Source organism: Prionailurus viverrinus, chromosome A2, assembly GCF_022837055.1.
Source record: "Prionailurus viverrinus isolate Anna chromosome A2, UM_Priviv_1.0, whole genome shotgun sequence".
Classification (NCBI taxonomy): domain Eukaryota; kingdom Metazoa; phylum Chordata; class Mammalia; order Carnivora; family Felidae; genus Prionailurus; species Prionailurus viverrinus.
This window is the reverse complement of record NC_062562.1, coordinates 75206357-75226001: the sequence shown is the minus strand read 5'-3', so window position 1 is coordinate 75226001 and position 19645 is coordinate 75206357. Positions and strand designations below refer to the sequence as shown.

Here is a 19645-nt window from a genome sequence, read left to right as displayed (position 1 = left end):
TCACAGTGCTTGAAAAATTTTCATATCCGGACAAAGCACTAACATCTAACACTGAAAATTATGGCTGACCGTGAGTTGCCTCTTTGCCAACGTTGCTTACCACATCGCCTTCTCTTCCCCCATAAACATGCAACTTGTGCTCCATCCATGGAAAAAACTTCTTTTATTTAAGTTTTTTTTAACATTTATTTATTTTTGAAAGAGAGAAAGAAAGAGAGCAAGTGGGGAAGGGGCAGAGAGAGGGAGACAGAGGATCCGAAGCAAGCTCCATGCTGTGAGTGCAGAGCCCAACATGGGTCTCGAACCCATGAACCTTGAGATCATGACCTAAACTGAAATCAAGAGTCAGATGTTTAAATGACTGAGCCACCCAGGTACCCCATCCATAGAAAATTTATGCAGTTCTCTGGGGTTATCTGAAGATGTCTTATTTCATACCTCTGTCTATTAGTACATGCTGGATTGTTTTGTTTTGTATTCATCGACATTCTTTTCTACTTGGGGTATGAGAATGTTTAAATTTAAAAGATAAGGCTAATTTGTATTTCAAATGGATACACCAATTTGTATTTTTACAAAGCATATTTAAGATTGTCCATTGACCCATGTGCTTTCCAATACTTGGTGTAACCAAATTTATTATTTTTTTCCAATCTAAGGAGAGTAAAATTGTATCTTATTGTTTTCTAACTGCATTTCCCCAAGTATAAATGAAGTTAAGCATCTTTTCATACATTTATTTGCCATTTCTTTCTTAGCTTCTGTGAAAACTATTTTTTTTTGTTTTGCCCACACTTTCTATTGTTTTTCCCATATTATATACTCATTATGTATTCAGAATACCAATATCTTGTTGCTAATATTCATTCTAAAAATGGTGTCTCTATTTTTGCCTTAGATTCTTACTTAAAAAAAATTTTTTTAAATATTTCTTTTTGAACAAGAGTGTATGTGGGGGATGGGCAGAGAGAGAGGGAGACACAGAATCCAAAACAGGCTCCAGGGTCTGAGCTATCAACACAGCGCCCGAGGCAGAGCTTGAGCCCATGAACTGTGAGATCATAACCTGAGCTGAAGTCAGACACTCAACCTACTGAGCCACCCAGGTGCCCAGGTTCTTACTTTCTTTGTGGTGCATTTTGATGGGCAGAAGTTTTTAATTTTGATGCAAGTACAATGAATTTTAAAACTATTTTATGTTTGTTGCTTTCAGTGTCTTGCTTAAGAAATCTTGACCCACCTCCATGTTTTAAAGATACTCTCTTTATATTTTTTAAACATTTAAGACTTACTTTTTGCTGTTCACATTTAAGTCTTCAATTCACCCGAAATTATTTCTTTTTGTTTGCTGAGTACAAGGATCCAATTTCATCTTATTTTTTCTGTCTGGATAACGCAATGTCCCTGATGGTATTTAATAAATACTCAATGTTTTCCCCAGTTATCTTCTGTGTTATCTCTGTCATAGATTAAAATTTCATTTATGTGAGTGTCTATTTCTTGGCTTTTAATTCTGTCATTAACATTCTTTCTTAACTCTGCTTCACAAAGGTCTTGATATCTGGTAGGGCAGGTTCCCCAAACCTTGGTCAGATTTTGACTTGAATGTCTTTTTTAAAGACTTGGGAGAATTAACATCTCAATGCCATTAGGTTTTCCAATCAATGGTCATGGTACATCTCCTCAATTACATAGGTTTTAGTTAATGTCTTTTTATAATAACTTATACATATTCATGGAAAAATTGTACAGTTCTTTTTGTACACATTGTGAATATCTTCTTAAAATTATTCTTAGGTACCTTGTAATTTTGCTGCTTTTATTTTTAACAGAACTTTTTCAACTATTTGTACTGTTTTAAACTTAGCTTTTCTAATTGTTGTTGTATAGATTATAAATTGCTTGTCTCTATTTCTAGTATTTTGTCTTATATTCTTTTGGGTCTTTTATGTGGACAATTATACAATGTGAAATTTTTACTTTTTTGTTTCTTTCCATTCTATCTTTTATGCCTTTGATTGTGTGTCCTATAATACCAGCTAAGATCTTGGCTTCAATATTTAATAAAAATAGTGGTAGAATGTTTGACTTACTGCTCATCTTAAAGGTACCTGCCATTTTTCATAATCAAGAATGATGTTTTCCATAAGTTTGTTATAGAAATCCTTTAAAATGGTAGGGACATTCCTTTTATTTCTAGTTGGCTAAAAATTTTATCTTATATTTTATATTGATAGTGGAATTTTAACGAAATACTTTTCTGAAATCATCAAAATTATCATATAATTGTTCACTTTTAATCACTTAATATATTGAACATCCTTTATAGTTTTTAAAATATTAAATCATCCTTGCATTCTGTGATAAAATGTGACTTGATTGTGATCTATTATTTTTATACACCACTAGCTTCCGTTCGCTAATATTTTATAGATTTTTGAGTCTTGGTTCATGAATGAGATTAGCCTGTAAATATATTTTGTCCTATATCCTGGTTTAGTTTTGGTTTTAAAGTTTTACTGACTTCACAGATTGGGAGTATTTCCTCTTTTTTATTCTTTGAAGGAGTATTTACAGATTACAATGACTTTTTAAAAGTTTTTTTTTTAATGTTTATTTATTTACTTTTGAGAGAGAGAGAGAGAAAGAGGGGCAGAGAGAGAGGGAGAGAAAATCCCAAGCAGGCTTTGCATTGTCAGCGTGGAGCCCAAGGCCGGGCTCGATCCCATCAACTGTGAGATCATGACCTGAACTGAAATCAAGAGCTGGATGCTTAACCGAATGCACCACCCAGGCTCCCCACTTTTTAAAAGTTTTATTTGTAGAATCATCTGATCTAATTTGTGTATGTATATGTAGAATTTAAAATTAGGGATTCAATTTATTCAGTACGATTGGAGATATTCATGCTTTCTATCTATTCCTGAGTCTCTTAGGAAGAGTTTGTTTTCTGGGAAGTTGTCCATTTGACCAGTAATTGATATTCATAGGTATACATTTTTTATTGAATTCTCTCATTAGCTTTTTAATTTTTTTATTTAAGTTTGATTAAATGATTTAATTTAGTAGCTGCTTACAATATTTGTTTTATTTGTAATTATATTTCCATGGTTTACTTGCACATTTTCTCTCTCTTTTTGTCTAGATTATTCTTGCTTGAGATCTGAGGGTTTATTAGCTTTTTCAGAGGAACATTTTTTTTTTGCTGATCTTCTCCATTGAATCATTTTTTTATTTTTTTTTTAAATTTTTTTTTTTTCAACGTTTATTTATTTTTGGGACAGAGAGAGACAGAGCATGAACGGGGGAGGGGCAGAGAGAGAGGGAGACACAGAATCGGAAACAGGCTCCAGGCTCTGAGCCATCAGCCCAGACCCTGACGCGGGGCTCGAACTCACGGACCGCGAGATCGTGACCTGGCTGAAGTCGGACGCCTAACCGAATGCACCACCCAGGCGCCCCGAATCATTTTTTTAAAGTTAACTAAACTTTCTTATCTGTATTAGCTCTTTCCTTCTGCTGTCTTTGAGTTAATTTTATTGATTATTCATTAACTATTGAGATGAGTGTTTAAGCTGTTAATTTGCTCTTTATTATTTTCCAATGTAGGCATTTAAGTCTGTCACTTCCCCCCCAGAAGAACTAGTTTCTTTGTATCCAACAAGTTTTAGCATATAATATATTCATCATAATTCAGGTCTAACTATTTTAAATTTCTGTTATGATAGACATAACCCATGAGTTATTTACTAGAGTTTGTAGACATTACCAAATATATGGAGATTCTGAAAATAGACATTTTGACATTGACTTCTAAATTAATTATATTTGGTCAGACAAAGTGGTATGCTTAAAGTTGAGTTTTTGAAATTTTTTGAGATTTACTTTATGGTCTAGCTAGTTTACAGAAGTATTCCATGTTTTTAATAATGATATTAATTTTATTATCACTAGATACAGAATTCTACACAGGTCCATTTTCTCAAGTTTGTTACTTGTCTTGTTCACGTTGTCTGTATTTTTACCAATTTTTTTATGTTTGTTATAGCAAAAATAGAGATGTATGAAAATCTCCCACTCTGGTGGTAAGTTTAAAAGATATCTCTACTGATCTATTATTTCTTTATATATTTTTAGGCTCTCTTGGTTAGATGCATATAAATTTAGTATTGTTTTAGTTTTCAAATGAATCAAATATTTTATAACTATCTACTGATCATCTCCATCTAACAATAAGTTTTGTCTTTTTTTGTTTGTTTGCTTAAAGTTTATTTATTTATTTTTAGAGACAGAACCAGCAGGGGAGGAGTAGAAAGAGAGGGCACAGAGGACCCGAAGCAGCCTCTGTGCTGACAGCAGAGAGCCTGATGTAGGGCTTGAACTTACAAACCATGAGATCATGACATGAGCCAAAATTGGACTCAACCAACTGAGCTACCCAGGTGCTCCATGATAAGTTTTGTCTTAAAGATTATTTGTCTGGGGGCAGCTGGCTGGCTCAGTCGGTAGAACATTCAACTGTTGATCTGAGGGTCATGATTCAAGCCTCATATTGGGTGTGGAGCCTCCCTAAAAAAAAAAAAAGATTATTTGTCTGAATTAATATAGTTTGCCTTCATTTCTTTTGATTAGTACATGTCTGGTATATATGTCTGGTATATGTTTCATCTAATTTTCATATCAACCTTCCTATATCTTATGTCATAATGTTTTATATACGTTTCTTGTAAACAGTGTAGAACTGATTTTAATAATGAGTGGCAATTTATAACTATTTACATTTATGAGGCTGAAAATAAAATCGGGCTTATTTCTTTAATTTCCTTTTTATTTTCTCTCTTGGGCTCACTTTTTTTTTTTGTTTTTGTTTTTGTTTTTATCCTTGTCGAGACAGTTTGAGTTTTTGAGGTGTCTATTTCTCATCTCAGCTCCTTGTCTCTTTATTGCATTAAAGCGACTCTTACACTATTTTGATTCTCTAAGTGTTTACATTTGGTATTTCTATCATGCATATTTAACTCTTACAAAGGCCTAAAGCTAAATATTTTAACTTCCTGAAGAAACAATAAAAGGATATTTAAAAAATCTAATTCCATTGACTTCCTTCCCTAGTTCCATGTTACTGATGTTCCATATTTTAGTTCTGTTTTTTTTTAATACTCTGTAGGTTGGTCGTTGTTTTATATAGACATATTTGCTTGGATTTATCTGTGTGTTTAACATTTTCATTGATGGCTATAATATCTTTCATTTCAATTCATTCTTCTCCCTAAACTACTTTTTTTCCCTCAAAGGTCCAATAATGAAAATATGTTGATGGTAAATGCTCTGTTTATACTTGACTGAAATGTCTCTTTTCTGCCCTTGTTTTTAAAAGGTAATCTTTGTAGATCTATAACTCTGTTTGTCTTTGGTGTTCTGCAGTTTCACTAAAATATGTCCAAGTTTATGCTTCTTCTTATTTCTTTGTTTTGGGAAATATTACATTTCCAGAATATGCGGATTTACACTTACATCATTTCTGGAGAATTTTGATTGATCATCTCTCCAAATATTGCCTTTCCTGAATTCTCTTTATTCTCTCCTTCTGAGACTATTAAAAATATGTTGGACCTTCTGGTATCTACTACGTCTCTTAATTTTTCTTTCATATTTTCCTTCTACTGGTTCCTCTGTGGTGCATCCCAGAACATTTCTTTAACTATATCTTTAAGTATTTCAGTTCTGACTTCAGTAATGCCTAATTTGCTTTTGAATTAATCTATCTAAAAAGATGTGAAGGGGTGAAAAAGGATAGTTTGACTCTTTCAAGGAGAGGCATCTAGGCAGAGGGCAGCAGGTGCTGAGATACTGATGTGAGAGTGTGCTGGGGGTTAGAGGAATTGAAGGAGAGGCAGGGTAGCCACAGAGCCCCACAGCAGGGGGAGCGGGGGATTGAGGGGGTGGTGGGGTGCAGGGCCGACAGGCCACATCGTGCATGGCTTCTAGGCCATTGCTTTGGCTTTTCCTCTGAGTCAGCTGAGAAGTCATCAGAGTGTTTTATTCAGAGTGACATGACACAAACAAGGGATCCCTGTTGACGGATGACTGGGCAGGGTGACAGCAGGGAGACCAGTTAGGAAGCTAGTGAAATAATCCCAAGGAATAATGGCATGGACCATGGTGGGGTGGGTGTGGGAAGTGCCAGAGTTGGCCACAGGTGTTTAGATTCTGGGCACATTTTGCTTTATTGTTGGATTGGTTGTGGGATGTGAGAAAAAGAGACATGACCCAAAGGCTTTGACCTGAGTTGCTGGAAGGACGAAATTGCCATTTGCTGAGATGGGGAAGCCTGTGGGAGGAACAGGCTTTGCAGGGTGAAAGGCAGTCATTCAGGCTTTGACAAGTAAAGCTGAAGATGTTATTAGATACTCAAGTGGAAATAATATTGAGTGAGTAGTTGAATGTTTGAGAGGAGCCCTTAGGACCCAGCTCTAAGCTGGAATTAAGTATTTGGGGATGTCAGCATCTGGGTGGGCTCTGAAGTCAGGAGTCTGGGTAGTGCCTCCAAAGGAGAGAGGGCAGGTAGAGAAGAGACTGAGGGGGCCGGACTCAAGGGCGCTTCAGTGCTCAGAAAATGGGACCTGAAGAGGAGCCCGCAAAGGGGCTGCTGAGGCCCGGAAGGAGAAGGACACTGTGTCCTGGAAGCCAAGAGGGTTTTAAGGAAAAGGGAATGATTGATTACGTCAAAGCCTGCTAAAAGGTCAAGTCATACGAGTGCCGAGAATCGACGATGGATTTAGAGATGTGACCCATCTGGTGACCTTTAGCAGAGCAACATGTAGTAAACAGTACCTACCGCCCTGGCTTGTTGAGAGGAGAGCCCCGTCAGGCACCAGGCACAGTGGAAGCATCACCGCTAATCTGACCACTTGAGTTCAGCTTTTCCCCCACTTTCTAGAAAACAGCTGCCAAAAAACAAACCAAAACAAAAATACAAAAATAAAAAACACATGCGGTGTCTTCACCCAGCCATGTGCTGTTCCATCAGGACACAGGGTCTCTGTATCAAGTGGGCAGATAGAGGCCGCCTCCTGTGCTCTCCCAGGGACTTAATGCCCTGGAATTGTGTCCGATAGGACCAGGCTTTGGTACAGCAGAGACACGCCAAGGTGATAGCCTGGCACTGGAATTCAGTTAGGGGCTGTCTACTTCAAGTGGTCCTCAGGATAAGAGAAGGATTTTAAAAGCCCTGGGGGTGGCTCAGTCGGTTAAGCATCCCACTTTGGCTCAGGTCACAATTTCACAGTTCATGCGTTCGAGCCCCATGTTGGGCTCTGTGCTGATGGCTCGGAGCCTGGAGCCTGCTTTGGATTCTGTTGTCTCCCTCAGTGTCTGCTCCTCCCTTGCTCTCTTGGGGCACACACTCTGTCTCTCTAAAAAATAAATAAACATTAAAAAAAATGAAAAAAAAAAAAAAAAGCCCTGGGAGGTTGGGGGAGATGCTGCTGCTGTTGGAACAGAATTAAAATGTTGCTTAGATAAAAAAAAATAGTGTTAACCCTGCCCCCTTCCAGTAATTGGCATGGGCAGAGGATGAATTGAGTTCTCCAAGTGTGGAAAAGATGATGCCCAGGATGTAGCTAAGGAAGTAGATGATACAAGCCTGTTACTGACAGTCCTCAAGAAAACTCTAGAATGTTTAGGAGCAGCAAGGGCAATTGAGAAGGAGTGGCCAGTGAGGAAGGAGGAGAGCCTGGCCAGGGCAACACCCAACTGGAGTGTATCTGTGATCTGTGTCCCAACAGAGAATCTTTTTCCTGTGCTAAAGATAGCCCGAGTCTGCAAACTGGACAGCTCTCCAAGAACCATTATTTAATAGATTATTTGTTTAAAAAAAATGTTAGCACTTACATTGTACACCAGCGTAAACTCCAGATGAGTTTAACAGTTAGATAGAAAAGGAAACTATATGAAAAAGGTAGAATGAAAACAAATAAGAGACTATTTATCTGCTATTAGATTAGAAAGAAATTTTGCCAGGTATAAATAAGCCCAGAAAAAAAGTTGCAGAAGTGAAAAAACGAAGAGGTTTGGCTAAATAAAAATGTGAAATTTCTATAAGCTAAACATGCTATACACGAAATCTGAAAGCAACTGGAAACTCAAAAACATATGTATAAATAAGACCAAAGGTTGGCATCATTCCTATAAACAGTTCCTACAGTGGATGAGAGAAATAATACTCCAGGATAGAAAATGTTCAGAGAAATAATAAACATGCAAGATGAAAACTACATGAAGTGTCTAGGCACACCCAAAATTTAAAGGAAGAAAGTTAAATTTCTGTGATGCTGTTTTTCATGTAAGAAATTTATGAAAATGAAAACAATTGGCAATGTGTAAAATGTTAAAGGAAGGAGGTGTTGGAATGAAATGTACTTAGACCTTTTTTGGAAAACAATTTGACATCCTTTGTTTTAGTCAAAACAATTTGACTAAAATCCTTAAGATTATAAGTCTAAGTGAGGCAATTTTTTTCACTTTAGAAGCTCTTATGTGATTATAACAATCCAGGCCAACTACGTTGAAAACCAAAAATAGACCTCAGAGTCTCTTTAAATATTAAAATACCATTGGGGCGCCTGGGTGGTTCAGTCAGTTAGGCGACCGACTTCAGCTGAGGTCATGATCTTGCGGTTTGTGGGTTTGAGCCCCGCATCTGGCTCTGTGCTGACAGTTCGGAGCCTGGAGCCTGCTTCCGATTCTGTGTCTCCCTCTCTCTCTGCCCCTCCCCTGCTCACACTGTCTCTGTCTCTGTCTCTCTCAAAAATAAATAAACATTAAAAAATATTAAAATACTGTAAATAGCTTACGTATCCAACCATACACAATGATTACCTTAAATATTACACAACCACAATGGTGCAATTGTTGAGGAATTTTGAGTTGGAAAAATGGTAGCAGTATAACTTTAAGTGATTGAAAGAGGATAGTAAATAATACTATATGACACCAAATTTGTGTATGTATAATATGCATTAAAGAAAGGTATTAAGTAGTGTGGACAATATACCTTTTCTATTTCATTTATACTGTTTTCCAAATTATCTTCAATAAGCATGAGCTTCTTTAAATATTATTATTTATTAATATTATATGAATTCTTATATGTTATTATTAATGCGTATAATAATAAGCATATTTTAGTACAAAGAAGCCAAGAGAAAGAAGAAAAAAAATAAAACCAAGGAGTGATACTACCAAGAGCTGTGGAGTTCATCTGGGGCCATTTAAGGGTATAAAGAGGCATTTTCTAAAGCTGAGAGTTTTTCCATTTTTCTCAACTGTCTTCAGAGAGCTGAAGGAGTCGATTCTTCCCAAACTTGGAGAAAGCTGGCCCAGAGAGACAAATGGGATGATTTCCATTTTGCCTCAGATAACCAGCTGGATCACTGAAATCATTTTCTTGCACAAAGAAAATGTTTCGAAGCATAAGCAAAAGGGGACAAGAACCTTAGTGTAGCAGCTACACCTACAGAATGTGGGTGAAATGGTCTCTTTTGCATGGTTGGCACCTTCTGTTGTCTGAAAGGCACCTGCCAGCCTGCGTCATGGTCACCTCATGATGTGGCCCAAGAGGTGGTGCCTTTGGCCAGAACCTACTGTTACGTTGGTTTTTAGAAAAATGATCTGTAAGCCATTGTATTAGAAGCTAAGTTCGTAAAGGACAATTATTAGAATCAGCAAAATAAATTTGTGATATCAATAATACTTTCTTAGATTTATAATGCAAATGGAAATATTATCGGAGGAAACGTGTCATTTTAAGGTCCCCATGTGAACATGAGCATGTAACAAAACATCTATCCCATTTCTCTATTAGCATTTTATTTACTAAATGGCCCTTCTTTCTCCTTTGAAAAGGAGCCGAATTTCCTCCCTCCTATCATTTAGCTTGATTAGAACTGCACTTCTTATCTGATTGCTAGGACTCAGGACTCTGTGCTATCACAAGCTGACTTGGGGGATTTTGTGTTTTCATATTTCACTGACGTGTCCTACTGGATCTGACTTCTGAATCAAGAAGGATGCTACTCATTTATCTACCTGCTTATTTATTTTTAATGTTTATTTTTGAGAGAGAGAGATAGACAGAGACAGAGCCGAGTGGGAGAGGGGCAGAGAGAGAGGGAGACACAGAATCGGAAGCAGGCTCCAGGCTCCGAGCTGTCAGCACAGAGCCCGACGGGGGGCTTGAACCCACAAGGCGCAAGATCATGACCTGAGCTGAAGTTGGCCGCTTCTCTCATTTTTTTTAGATCAGTGTTGTATTTTGGATGCTTTAAAGAAGACACATTTCCCTGAAGTGTTTAGATACGAAGAGTGGTTCATTTGTTACCCCTGTGGACTTTCCTGTGGGCACTGGCTGGTGGACTTGATGTAGAAACTTTGACTCAGAACTCTTCTACCCTCTGATCAGAAAAATATCACAAAGGCCAGATTGTGGGGGAGATTCTAACTATAGTGAGTCCTTCTACGATGTGCTAAAAGAAACTATAGACACTCTCTATTGTACCTGAGAACGTCAACATAGCGTTATTCGATAAAAAAGGGGAAAAAGGCATTTAGTAAAAACTTTGGTACAGTCTACCCCTGAAAAGATACTAGTGGATGGAATTGCTACAATGTGCAGTAACTTTAGGACAGTCGGTTGAACGAGATTTTCATACACCAGTCACACCTGTTTGCTAGGGTTCAATGTGTTCTCGCCTTCTTGGAGCAAGGATGTCGTCCATGAAAGTGGTACGTCGCATGGGAGAGGTTTTATTCCCAAAGGAGCTGTCCTCATGTTAATTCTGCAATAAACTTGCACAAAGTACAGGGAAATTCAGATGAAAGCCTGCCGTGCTGAGAGTTTCCTTTGTTGTTGTTGTTTTTTAATTTTTTTAACGTTTATTTATTTTTGAGACAGAGAGAGACAGAGCATGAACGGGGGAGGGGCAGAGAGAGAGGGAGACACAGACTCTGAAACAGGCTCCAGGCTCTGAGCTGTCAGCACAGAGCCCGACGCGGGGCTCGAACCCACGGACCGCGAGATCATGACCTGAGCTGAAGTCGGACACCCAACCGACTGAGCCACCCAGGCGCCCCAAGAGTTTCCTTTGTTTTATCCAGGTATTCCAGGACACTGGCTATTCAGCATATTCTGAAGCCCCGAAACACCTTGCCACCACACAGGCCATGTTTTTTAATAGCCACTTTAACACAGTGCAAGGGATATCTCAGCCACGCACAGCTCAGGATGCTATAACCAGGGAGCCTCCTGGGGGCAGTCGGTCCACTCCTAGGCTTGTTTTCTCACGATACACATCTTCTTTCTAAATTCTTTAGCAAGGATTCTCGGGCCTCTGAGTGGTAAAGAGCAGGGACACCCCATGCTTTCCCCAGTTGTGAAATAGACGACGAACGTGTTAGTGGGGCAGGGCTGGTGACTGTGCCAGTTCAACTTCGCCGAGTGTGTGTGACAAAACAAGTGTGCGAGGTTTCCTTGGTGTCTGCCTAGGGAGAGAAAAATATTCCTGGAAGGACCAGTAACCCCCCATGATTGTAAGCATATCACGACTCAGGTGTTTTTAGACATTGAGGGAATATATGCTATATGCTGGCGAACAGGTACCTAAGATCAGCACAGACATATTTGGTGGGGAAGCATATACCCGGAGAACTGATGTAGTTAGAAACACGTATGTGTGTATGGCTATAATGACATTTCCTTGTACCCCATCTATCAGGTTCCAAGCATCTTATAATTTTCTTTTTCTACTCATAGCCAAACATTATAATGGCATAAACCATAAATCAACATCAACACGGAACATTGCTTAGCAAATATAAATGTATGTGCATTGCAGAATGATCTGAGATCACAAAAATATATCAGAAGTCAAAAGTAGCTGGTGGAGAAAACGCTACGTCTTTCGTTTATTGAGATTGTTCGGAGGATCCTAATGTACTGTCACTGAAAGAATAATTTTTCCTTTACAATCTACTTAGCAAAGATTTATCGATCCTTTCCCCCTTCATAGAGAATTACTGATCCATTTTAGAAAATCAGATTTTCACACCTTTCATGAGAATGTGCCCAGCGAGGTTCTCCGGGGACTGCTGGGGAAGTTGACTTTGACATGCAGTCCCTTGGAACTTGCACAGCAGAGCCTAGAGTCTCATCACTGATTTGTTGCACCAGGCAGGAAAATACTTTCATACATTTATGGAGAAATGATTGTACTGCAAGGACTTACTTTTCCATGCTACTGGATGTATTCAGAGCCCCATTATTTGTGTAAACAGCATTTTTCAGATGTGATGCTTTTTCTTTTTCTTCCCCCCACCCCCCCGGTCTTCTCAGCTGTGATGTTATGAACAGGAAGGGAAGATAAAAGTTGTTGAAATTCATGCTGCAAAGCCATGGGATGCTGTGGAATTTCTTCAGTGTGTGTGTAAATAACTTTCTTGGAGAGGTACATTTCTGCTCTCCCCTCATTACCGGGGTATCTGAGGTAGCAAAGCAGCCTGCACGTTATATTGAAGTATGCGTCATAACGAAGGTGATTTATTATAATTAAAACAGCGTGGAGAGGAGCTTCGTATGAGACATATTGTTTCACAGACGAGCTTAATAAAGAGCATTATTATTAGTTATAGATTTGGGTGAAGGATGTTGTGTACTGGGAGGTATGTGAGTATTAGTCTAAGCCTGAAGTTGCTCTTTTGAGATGCTCTGTGTTGGGAGAGAAAGAAGCGTTCAGTAAATGAAGAATTTTAATACCGGCAGGAGGCTAGAGTGTATGTGTTTGCGCGCAAGTAGGAGAGAGAGAGGGGAGAAAGAGTGAGAGGAAGATGAAATGCACCTGAAGTGTTCTCCGAAGGAGCGGTTCTGGAATACTTTATTACATATCTATGGAGACAATGGCATGGACTGTAAGTAGCTCCTGTCTCTTGATATAATAATGCACATAAAGTCGGGGTCAGACTGGGTTCGCTCTGGGCTTTGATGCTGCGGAAGGTCACTGGGGGAATCGATGGACCAAAATGAGCCCTGACTTTCATGCAATCAATGTGATTTTTCTATTTAAAGTGGACACTGCTGGGTGTGAGTTGCAAGCTTCCAATGTGGTCTGGCTCAGCTTTTCAGATCAAGAGTAGATTGCAATGCAAATGGGTTGTTTAGTCTCATCACTGAGATGGGAAGATCCGGTGCATGCAGAGCTGGAGAGGCCTTCTGCAAACGCGGCTTTCAAGTTTGGCGCCCTGTTATTTGAGCAACCAAATTAGTAGCTGCTTGATTGGCGGGGGATCTGTGACCTTGTTCTCTGCGTATTTTGCTGTTTTTAATGAATCAAAAAAGTGAATGCTTTACAATGCAAAATAAATTGCTACTAAAACCAAAATATTTTTTTAATGCTTACTTATTTTTGAGAGAGAAAGAGACAGAGTGCAAGCAGGGTAGGGGCAGAGAAAGAAGGAGACATATATTCTGAAGCAGGCTCCAGGCTCCGAGCTGTCGGCACAGAGCCTGATGCTGAGCTCGAACTCAGGGGCCCCAAGATCATGACCTGAGCCGAAGTCCCTCGCTTAAGTGACTGAGCCACCCACGTGCCCCACAACCAAAATATTTCTAAATTTTTTCTGTATTCTATCCATCCACCTATCCATCCATTTATCTATCCATCATCAGGGTTTGCTGATTAGAAGAAAGGTTCTTTCATGTATATTTTTTCACCAATATTATTTGTTTATCAATATCATAGCAATATCATATCAGTAACATTGATTTATTAATATCATGTATTTAATATTAAAAATTTTAAAGTCTTGTCAGATCAGAATGTGGAAGGAATATTTTTGATTGTCCGCACAGCTCAAAGTTCTGATTATGCCTGGATTCCTCAGGCTCTCTGAGTCTCTGCTTTGGCAAACAGCTTCCTATTTAAAAGAACAAATTATAAATGCAGCTTTCCCACCAGAATGAAAGTTCTGGAGCTGCTGAAGGATCTTTTATGGGTTTTTCTTCATCATGTCACATCGCCACTGAGATAGGCTGTGTGTCATTTAGGGAAACATTACTGGGAGAAGGCACTGTTGCTTTCTGTTGGAGGGAGAAGGCAAGTGAAGAAGGACCTAAATTTATAAGAATATTCTAAGTAAGTCTCTGAAGGACACCTCTTTCGCTCTCTCCTACAGGAGGACTGGCAGGGACACAGACAAGAGTAACTGGCAGATTCTGCATTTTACTTAGGAAAAAACTTGACTCCTTTCCCCGCAAATCAAGGTTTCTTCTAATCTACTGAGAAAAGTATGCAGAAGACTTCCAGTTATTAAAAGGGCCAGAAGCTGGAGAAATTAAGGAATGCCAATCTTCCATTAAATTGAAACACATTTACCACTGCTTTGCTACTTGATGTTTTCGTTTCCACTCTAAAAGATAATACTGCTACCTAGCTTTTAATTTACACTTAATATAATTTGAACTTTCAGGGTTTTAATTTAGTAAAAGAAGGTGAGAGGAAATAGGTTGAGATCACTGTTGACCGATGGCAGAAAGCCAAGTTCAGGCTCCCTCACATATGCCTGGCAGACTTACATATCAAATAAACTTTTTTTTTTTTTACAGACAGCTAATTTTTTCTTTAACGTTTACTTATTTTTGAGAGACAGAGAAAGCACAATTGGGGGAGGGGCAGAGAGAGTGAGAGCGAGAGAGAGGGAGGAAGACACAGAATCTGAAGCAGGCTCCAGACTCCAAGCTGTCACAATGGAGCCCAACGCAGGGCTCGAACTCATGAGCTGTGAGATCAAGACCTGAGCCAAAGACCGACACTTAACCGACTGAGCCACCCAGGCGCCCTTACCGACAGCTAATTGAGTACAGTATATGTAATAGTACAGATCACAGGTCAAGTACCAAAAGGTTCTAATTTATTTGCTGAGACTGGAAAAATGCCCCACCAGAATAGGAGGTGATAGAACGTGGGGTGGAGCATTTTGCCTATGAGATGCTGTTAGCAGGGTGCACCCAGGACAGGGTGCTTTATGCCTGCAGGTATGGGCGTGTCTTGGACTCTAGGGTCCAGTTGTAGTATTTGGGTTTGTGTTTTCATCCTTGTCCCTCAAAAGTCTTCTTTTAATGATACCTAGAGTTTTTTTGCAGTAGGAATGATTAGAGTTTTGGGCCCACCCATTTTGAGTTCATGTGTTTAACAATCCCCAAACAACTCAGAAATAAGCTACCAAAAATGGCATTGTAGAGTATGGTTTCCATTGGGTAGAACCTTAACTCTGAGGAATTTGGAACACTATGTAAAGCTCTGGTATGGAAAGCCTGATTTAATTATAATTAATTGTCGTGAATAATGCAGTACTCTTTGATTCTCGTTACCAAGTTACTTTCTTAAGTGAGTCTTCAATGTTTATTCTACATAATACTAAATACGAAATTTCACTTATGGGCAGAATGATTTTTTTTTTATGCCTCACCAATGATTTTATAAGACACGTTCCCTTTAAAAATGGGAGGAAGGGGAAACTTTGAAATTTGCAGCTTTCCAGAATAACTTTATTTGTGAAAATAATAGGGTGCTTAAATTTTCCCCACCGTAGATTTCCTCTGGACCATATGTTTTACATTCCAGGAAGGAATACCTGGTCAACAGAGAATAAGAAATATGCTTTTGCACATGAACTTACAACATGTGTTATTTTATATTTTGCAGTATATTCTATAATATTTATATTGTTATATTTATCATTCCATGTATATTTATTATTCACTATATTTATTATTTTACTTTTGTATTTATTATTATATTTATTATTTCATTTAACTCTTGGTGTCCCGGTATGTTGACTTATGGGACCCATGGGAAAATGAAAAGCTACCCCCTCACGATCATGATTTTGAAATCTTTCTTACACAGTCTTCATTTGAAAAATGGATTTCAGAGACTCAGTCCCTGTGAAGAGACCCTGAGGCCTTGTGGGGAGGGTTAATTAAGCCTGCCCTTGAGATGCTTCTTCCTACAAAACCCCCTCCCTTCAGACGAGAATCCTGGGATAATGGGAAAGTCCTTAATCTCAAAGCATCCCTGAACGTGCCACCCTGAAAATTAACCTCATTCATCCCCTTCCCCCACCTTTATTTTTCCTCTTTTCTTGAGATCGCAGGGAAATTCAGAATATAAATTAAAGTGTCCTGTTTGCTGCCCTACCTTCTGTGACCAGCACTTACTCAACAGAACCCTGGGTTCAGCGACCTTGACAATGTCACAGAGGTCCTATTTTCACCCAGATGAACTATGCATGAGCAATCTACTCAACCTTGATTTCAGAGATGAAGGCTACCTTCTTTTTCGTCTTGTTTTGGAAAGACGTTTATTATGGCCATTTCTGGGAAAGCCCTGTTTTGTTCGCTTTCTACTGTACTTCTCCGGGTGAATAAGGGAGCATAGGACGTTATTCTGCACTTCTGCATTTTCGTTTCTATCTGGAGGTACCCCTTCCATGTTGCCAGTACCAGAGACCAAGTCACGTTTATTGATGTTTCTCAAAAACTGGTCTAGTCCTAAGGACAGGTTTTGGTTGATTATGCTCTCTGGAGAGATCCTTTTGCCCATCACGCTGATCGGTTAGAAACACCATCAGTAGAGGTTAGGATATCTTTCCAGTTTTCTCTCTCTGGCAACTTTTGCTCTCCTGGGCAATCTACTAGAGGGACCAGTCGAATGGATGGATGTTGCCCACAGACCTGTGACAATAGAAGCTACAGCTAATTGAGCATTCAAAGATTAAGGGAGAAAGTGGCTTAGCAGCTCTCGAGTCCCTCTTCTTTTCAGTGTAGGATTGTTCTTTTCCACTGGGGGGAACCTTCTGCAGGACTTTCTGTCCCACCAGGCTGTAGGTACCCCTCACATTTTTCTGCCCGGTTTCCTTCATTCTTAAGTTGTACTTTCCCACCATTTAGGTCATCCGGTCCCTCTGGACATTAAAATTTGGGGGAAAATTAAGCTATTTCTAAGGAACTTGAATACTCCTATAAATATTTGAGGACCTTTAGTTGTCACAGAAAACGGTAGCCAAGAGTAAATGTATATGAAGCCCAGAAAGTTTACATTTTACATTTTTTAATGTAAGTTTACATTTAAAAGAAGATAGCCAATAGCAAAGGTCCCACACGAAAAGCTTAGATCACTAACACTCTTAGCCTTAAGGCAGTTTGCATCTTGGAGAAATGTCTCTCCACTTCTCAAAATGGCTTGGCTTTATTATAATGTTGGAATTCAGTGCAGGGTTTATTCTTTCTTGTAGATCCCATTAAAAACCTCTTTAGTGGGGCACCTGGGTGGCTCTTGATTTCATCTCAGGTCATGATCCCAGGGTCGTGGATCGAGCCCTGCATCAGGCTCTGTGCTGAGCGTGGATCCTGTTTGGGATTCTCTCTCTCTCTCTCTCTCTCTCTCTCTCTCTCTCTCCCTCTGCCCCTCTCTCCCGCTTGCACTCTCTCTCTCTCTCTCTGTCTTTAAAACCAAAACAAAACAAAACAAAACAAAAAATAAATAAAACCCACCCAAACCAAAAAACCTCTTTAGTAATGCTGCTAGATTCCTAAAAAACCTTGCCTTATTTCCTATACTCACTTAGGTTTTTCCTGTTCCCTTGATTAAATCTTTCAGTCCTCTAGTTAAATCTTGACTGGTATAGAGTATGCCCCAATGAAAAGAACACTTCTTGGGCTGACGTGAGTTGTACCTTCTTGGTTTGTTTTGGGCAAATGAGAGAGGCTTCCTTTACTGATGGAGAATATTACATCACCGCAGAGACACCAGAGGGGAAAACGTGGGCGCTTAATAAGGGTGGAAGACAAAATTGCTGATAGAATGCTTTTAGTTCCTCTGGAAGAGGCGGTGTATAAATACATGGATTAAGGGCATACATTCAAGCCAGTCTGGATTCACATAACTTTTGTTGGACAATTGTATCACAATATTGACTCGAGTCCAGATTAGGGCCTCTGGGGTGTCTCTTTCTCTACTGATTTGCAGTTTATTGGTTCTACGATTCCATTACTCTCTATCTGATTTTCTCAACATTTCCCTTGCTGTTTTACTGTGGTCAAAAGTTCTGTTTGGGAATGACAGATACAAGAGGTTACTCTTGTACAGAATGCCGGCATCACATTTAATTTCCTTGATTCTGGGACACTCGCTTTGTTCTCTACAATTTAGTAAAAGAAGAAGAATCAATAGTTGAGAAACCTTATTAGTTAATTTCCATTGAAATCTGACTTTTTCGTCATCTATATTCTCTGACGGCGACATCTTTAATTTTGCGAAGTATAGATGTGCCCCTTTGTGCATGCATCAACTAATTGCATTCGCTTAAAGAAAAAAGGAAAACGCTATTTTTTTTTCTTTACTCACTCACTGTAGACATGCTCCACGATTGCAAAAAGTAATGTACAATAGCTATCCCAAGTAATCCTAATTAGCTCAATGGATATTTGAGCTCTATCAATTACTTAAATAACTTAGGGAGTGGGGGTGAAGAACCATCAGCCTGTGGGTTGGTAGTCCCAGCCAAAACAATTGGCTTGAAATCCAGGCAATGTCCTCGACTCTGGTCTTGAGATACCTCTGAGAATGGTGCCCGATGAACGACGGCGCCTGAAAAGTTGCATTTCTGATTTTTGAGCAACGGGTAAAGGCTAGGTGAGGAATGCATCTGGAAATTAGGCGGTGGAGAAAAAAAATGTTTGGTTGGGGCTCGACGTGGCGAGGTATCGGATTAAGCACAGAGCTCCACGCAGTGACTTCAAATCCCTGGTGACTGCAGGTTTCTGGAATCCTGGGCTTAAGCAGTTGCCCTAGAATTCCCTCACCTGCCTTTTATCAGCAGCCGTATTGACAAGATTTTCATTACTTCCTAAATGTCTGCACTGGCTTGCTTTATTTTTCTTGTTAAAGTTTGATATTTATATATATATGAAAGCCATTGGTAGCTCTCCTATGTTAGTCATCACCAATTTCATCATCCTTTCCATTTATTAATGGTCCTGCTTCCTCTCTAATACCTCTTTTCTTCCTGACATATCTGTGAACCCATCTTCTTCCCCTGAAACTCCTTTATTGGGAATGAACCCAGTCAATTCCGCTGCCTTTTGTTTCTGCTGCGAGCATCCCGGGGCTAGTAATCTTCTCCACGTAAAATAATGCACGTGTAGTAAAATACACAACAGATCTACTAATAACATTTCTTTATCTCTACTGCCGTAAGCACTTGTCTATATTTTTTCAGTAAATTTAAGAAACAAAATGCGGTTACATAGTATTAGCCTGAGTTACGTTTAATAAAATTTAGTCACCCTCTAAGATATATTTTGTAACCTCCCCTTGAATCGACAATTGATGCCACTCCTAAGGCAACAAACCACATTATTTCCTAAGGAAATAATCAGAAATGGAGTCTGAATTTACGTGCAGTTAACAAGGTGAGCTTGTTTGAAAACAACCCAAAGCTGTGTTTTCCTAGGAAAGACAAATGAAATACTCCAAAATATTAACAGCAAAGCAGTAGAGGAATTATGGGTCATTTATATCTTCTCATTTAT

General features: G+C 39.1%; 1 protein-coding gene across 1 annotated transcript in view; it reads left to right on the top strand.

The window, feature by feature from the left end:
• Positions 1-19645, top strand: part of POU6F2 (POU class 6 homeobox 2) — a 491184-nt gene that overhangs the window by 46614 nt on the left and 424925 nt on the right. The gene's annotated exons all lie outside the window — the stretch shown is intronic.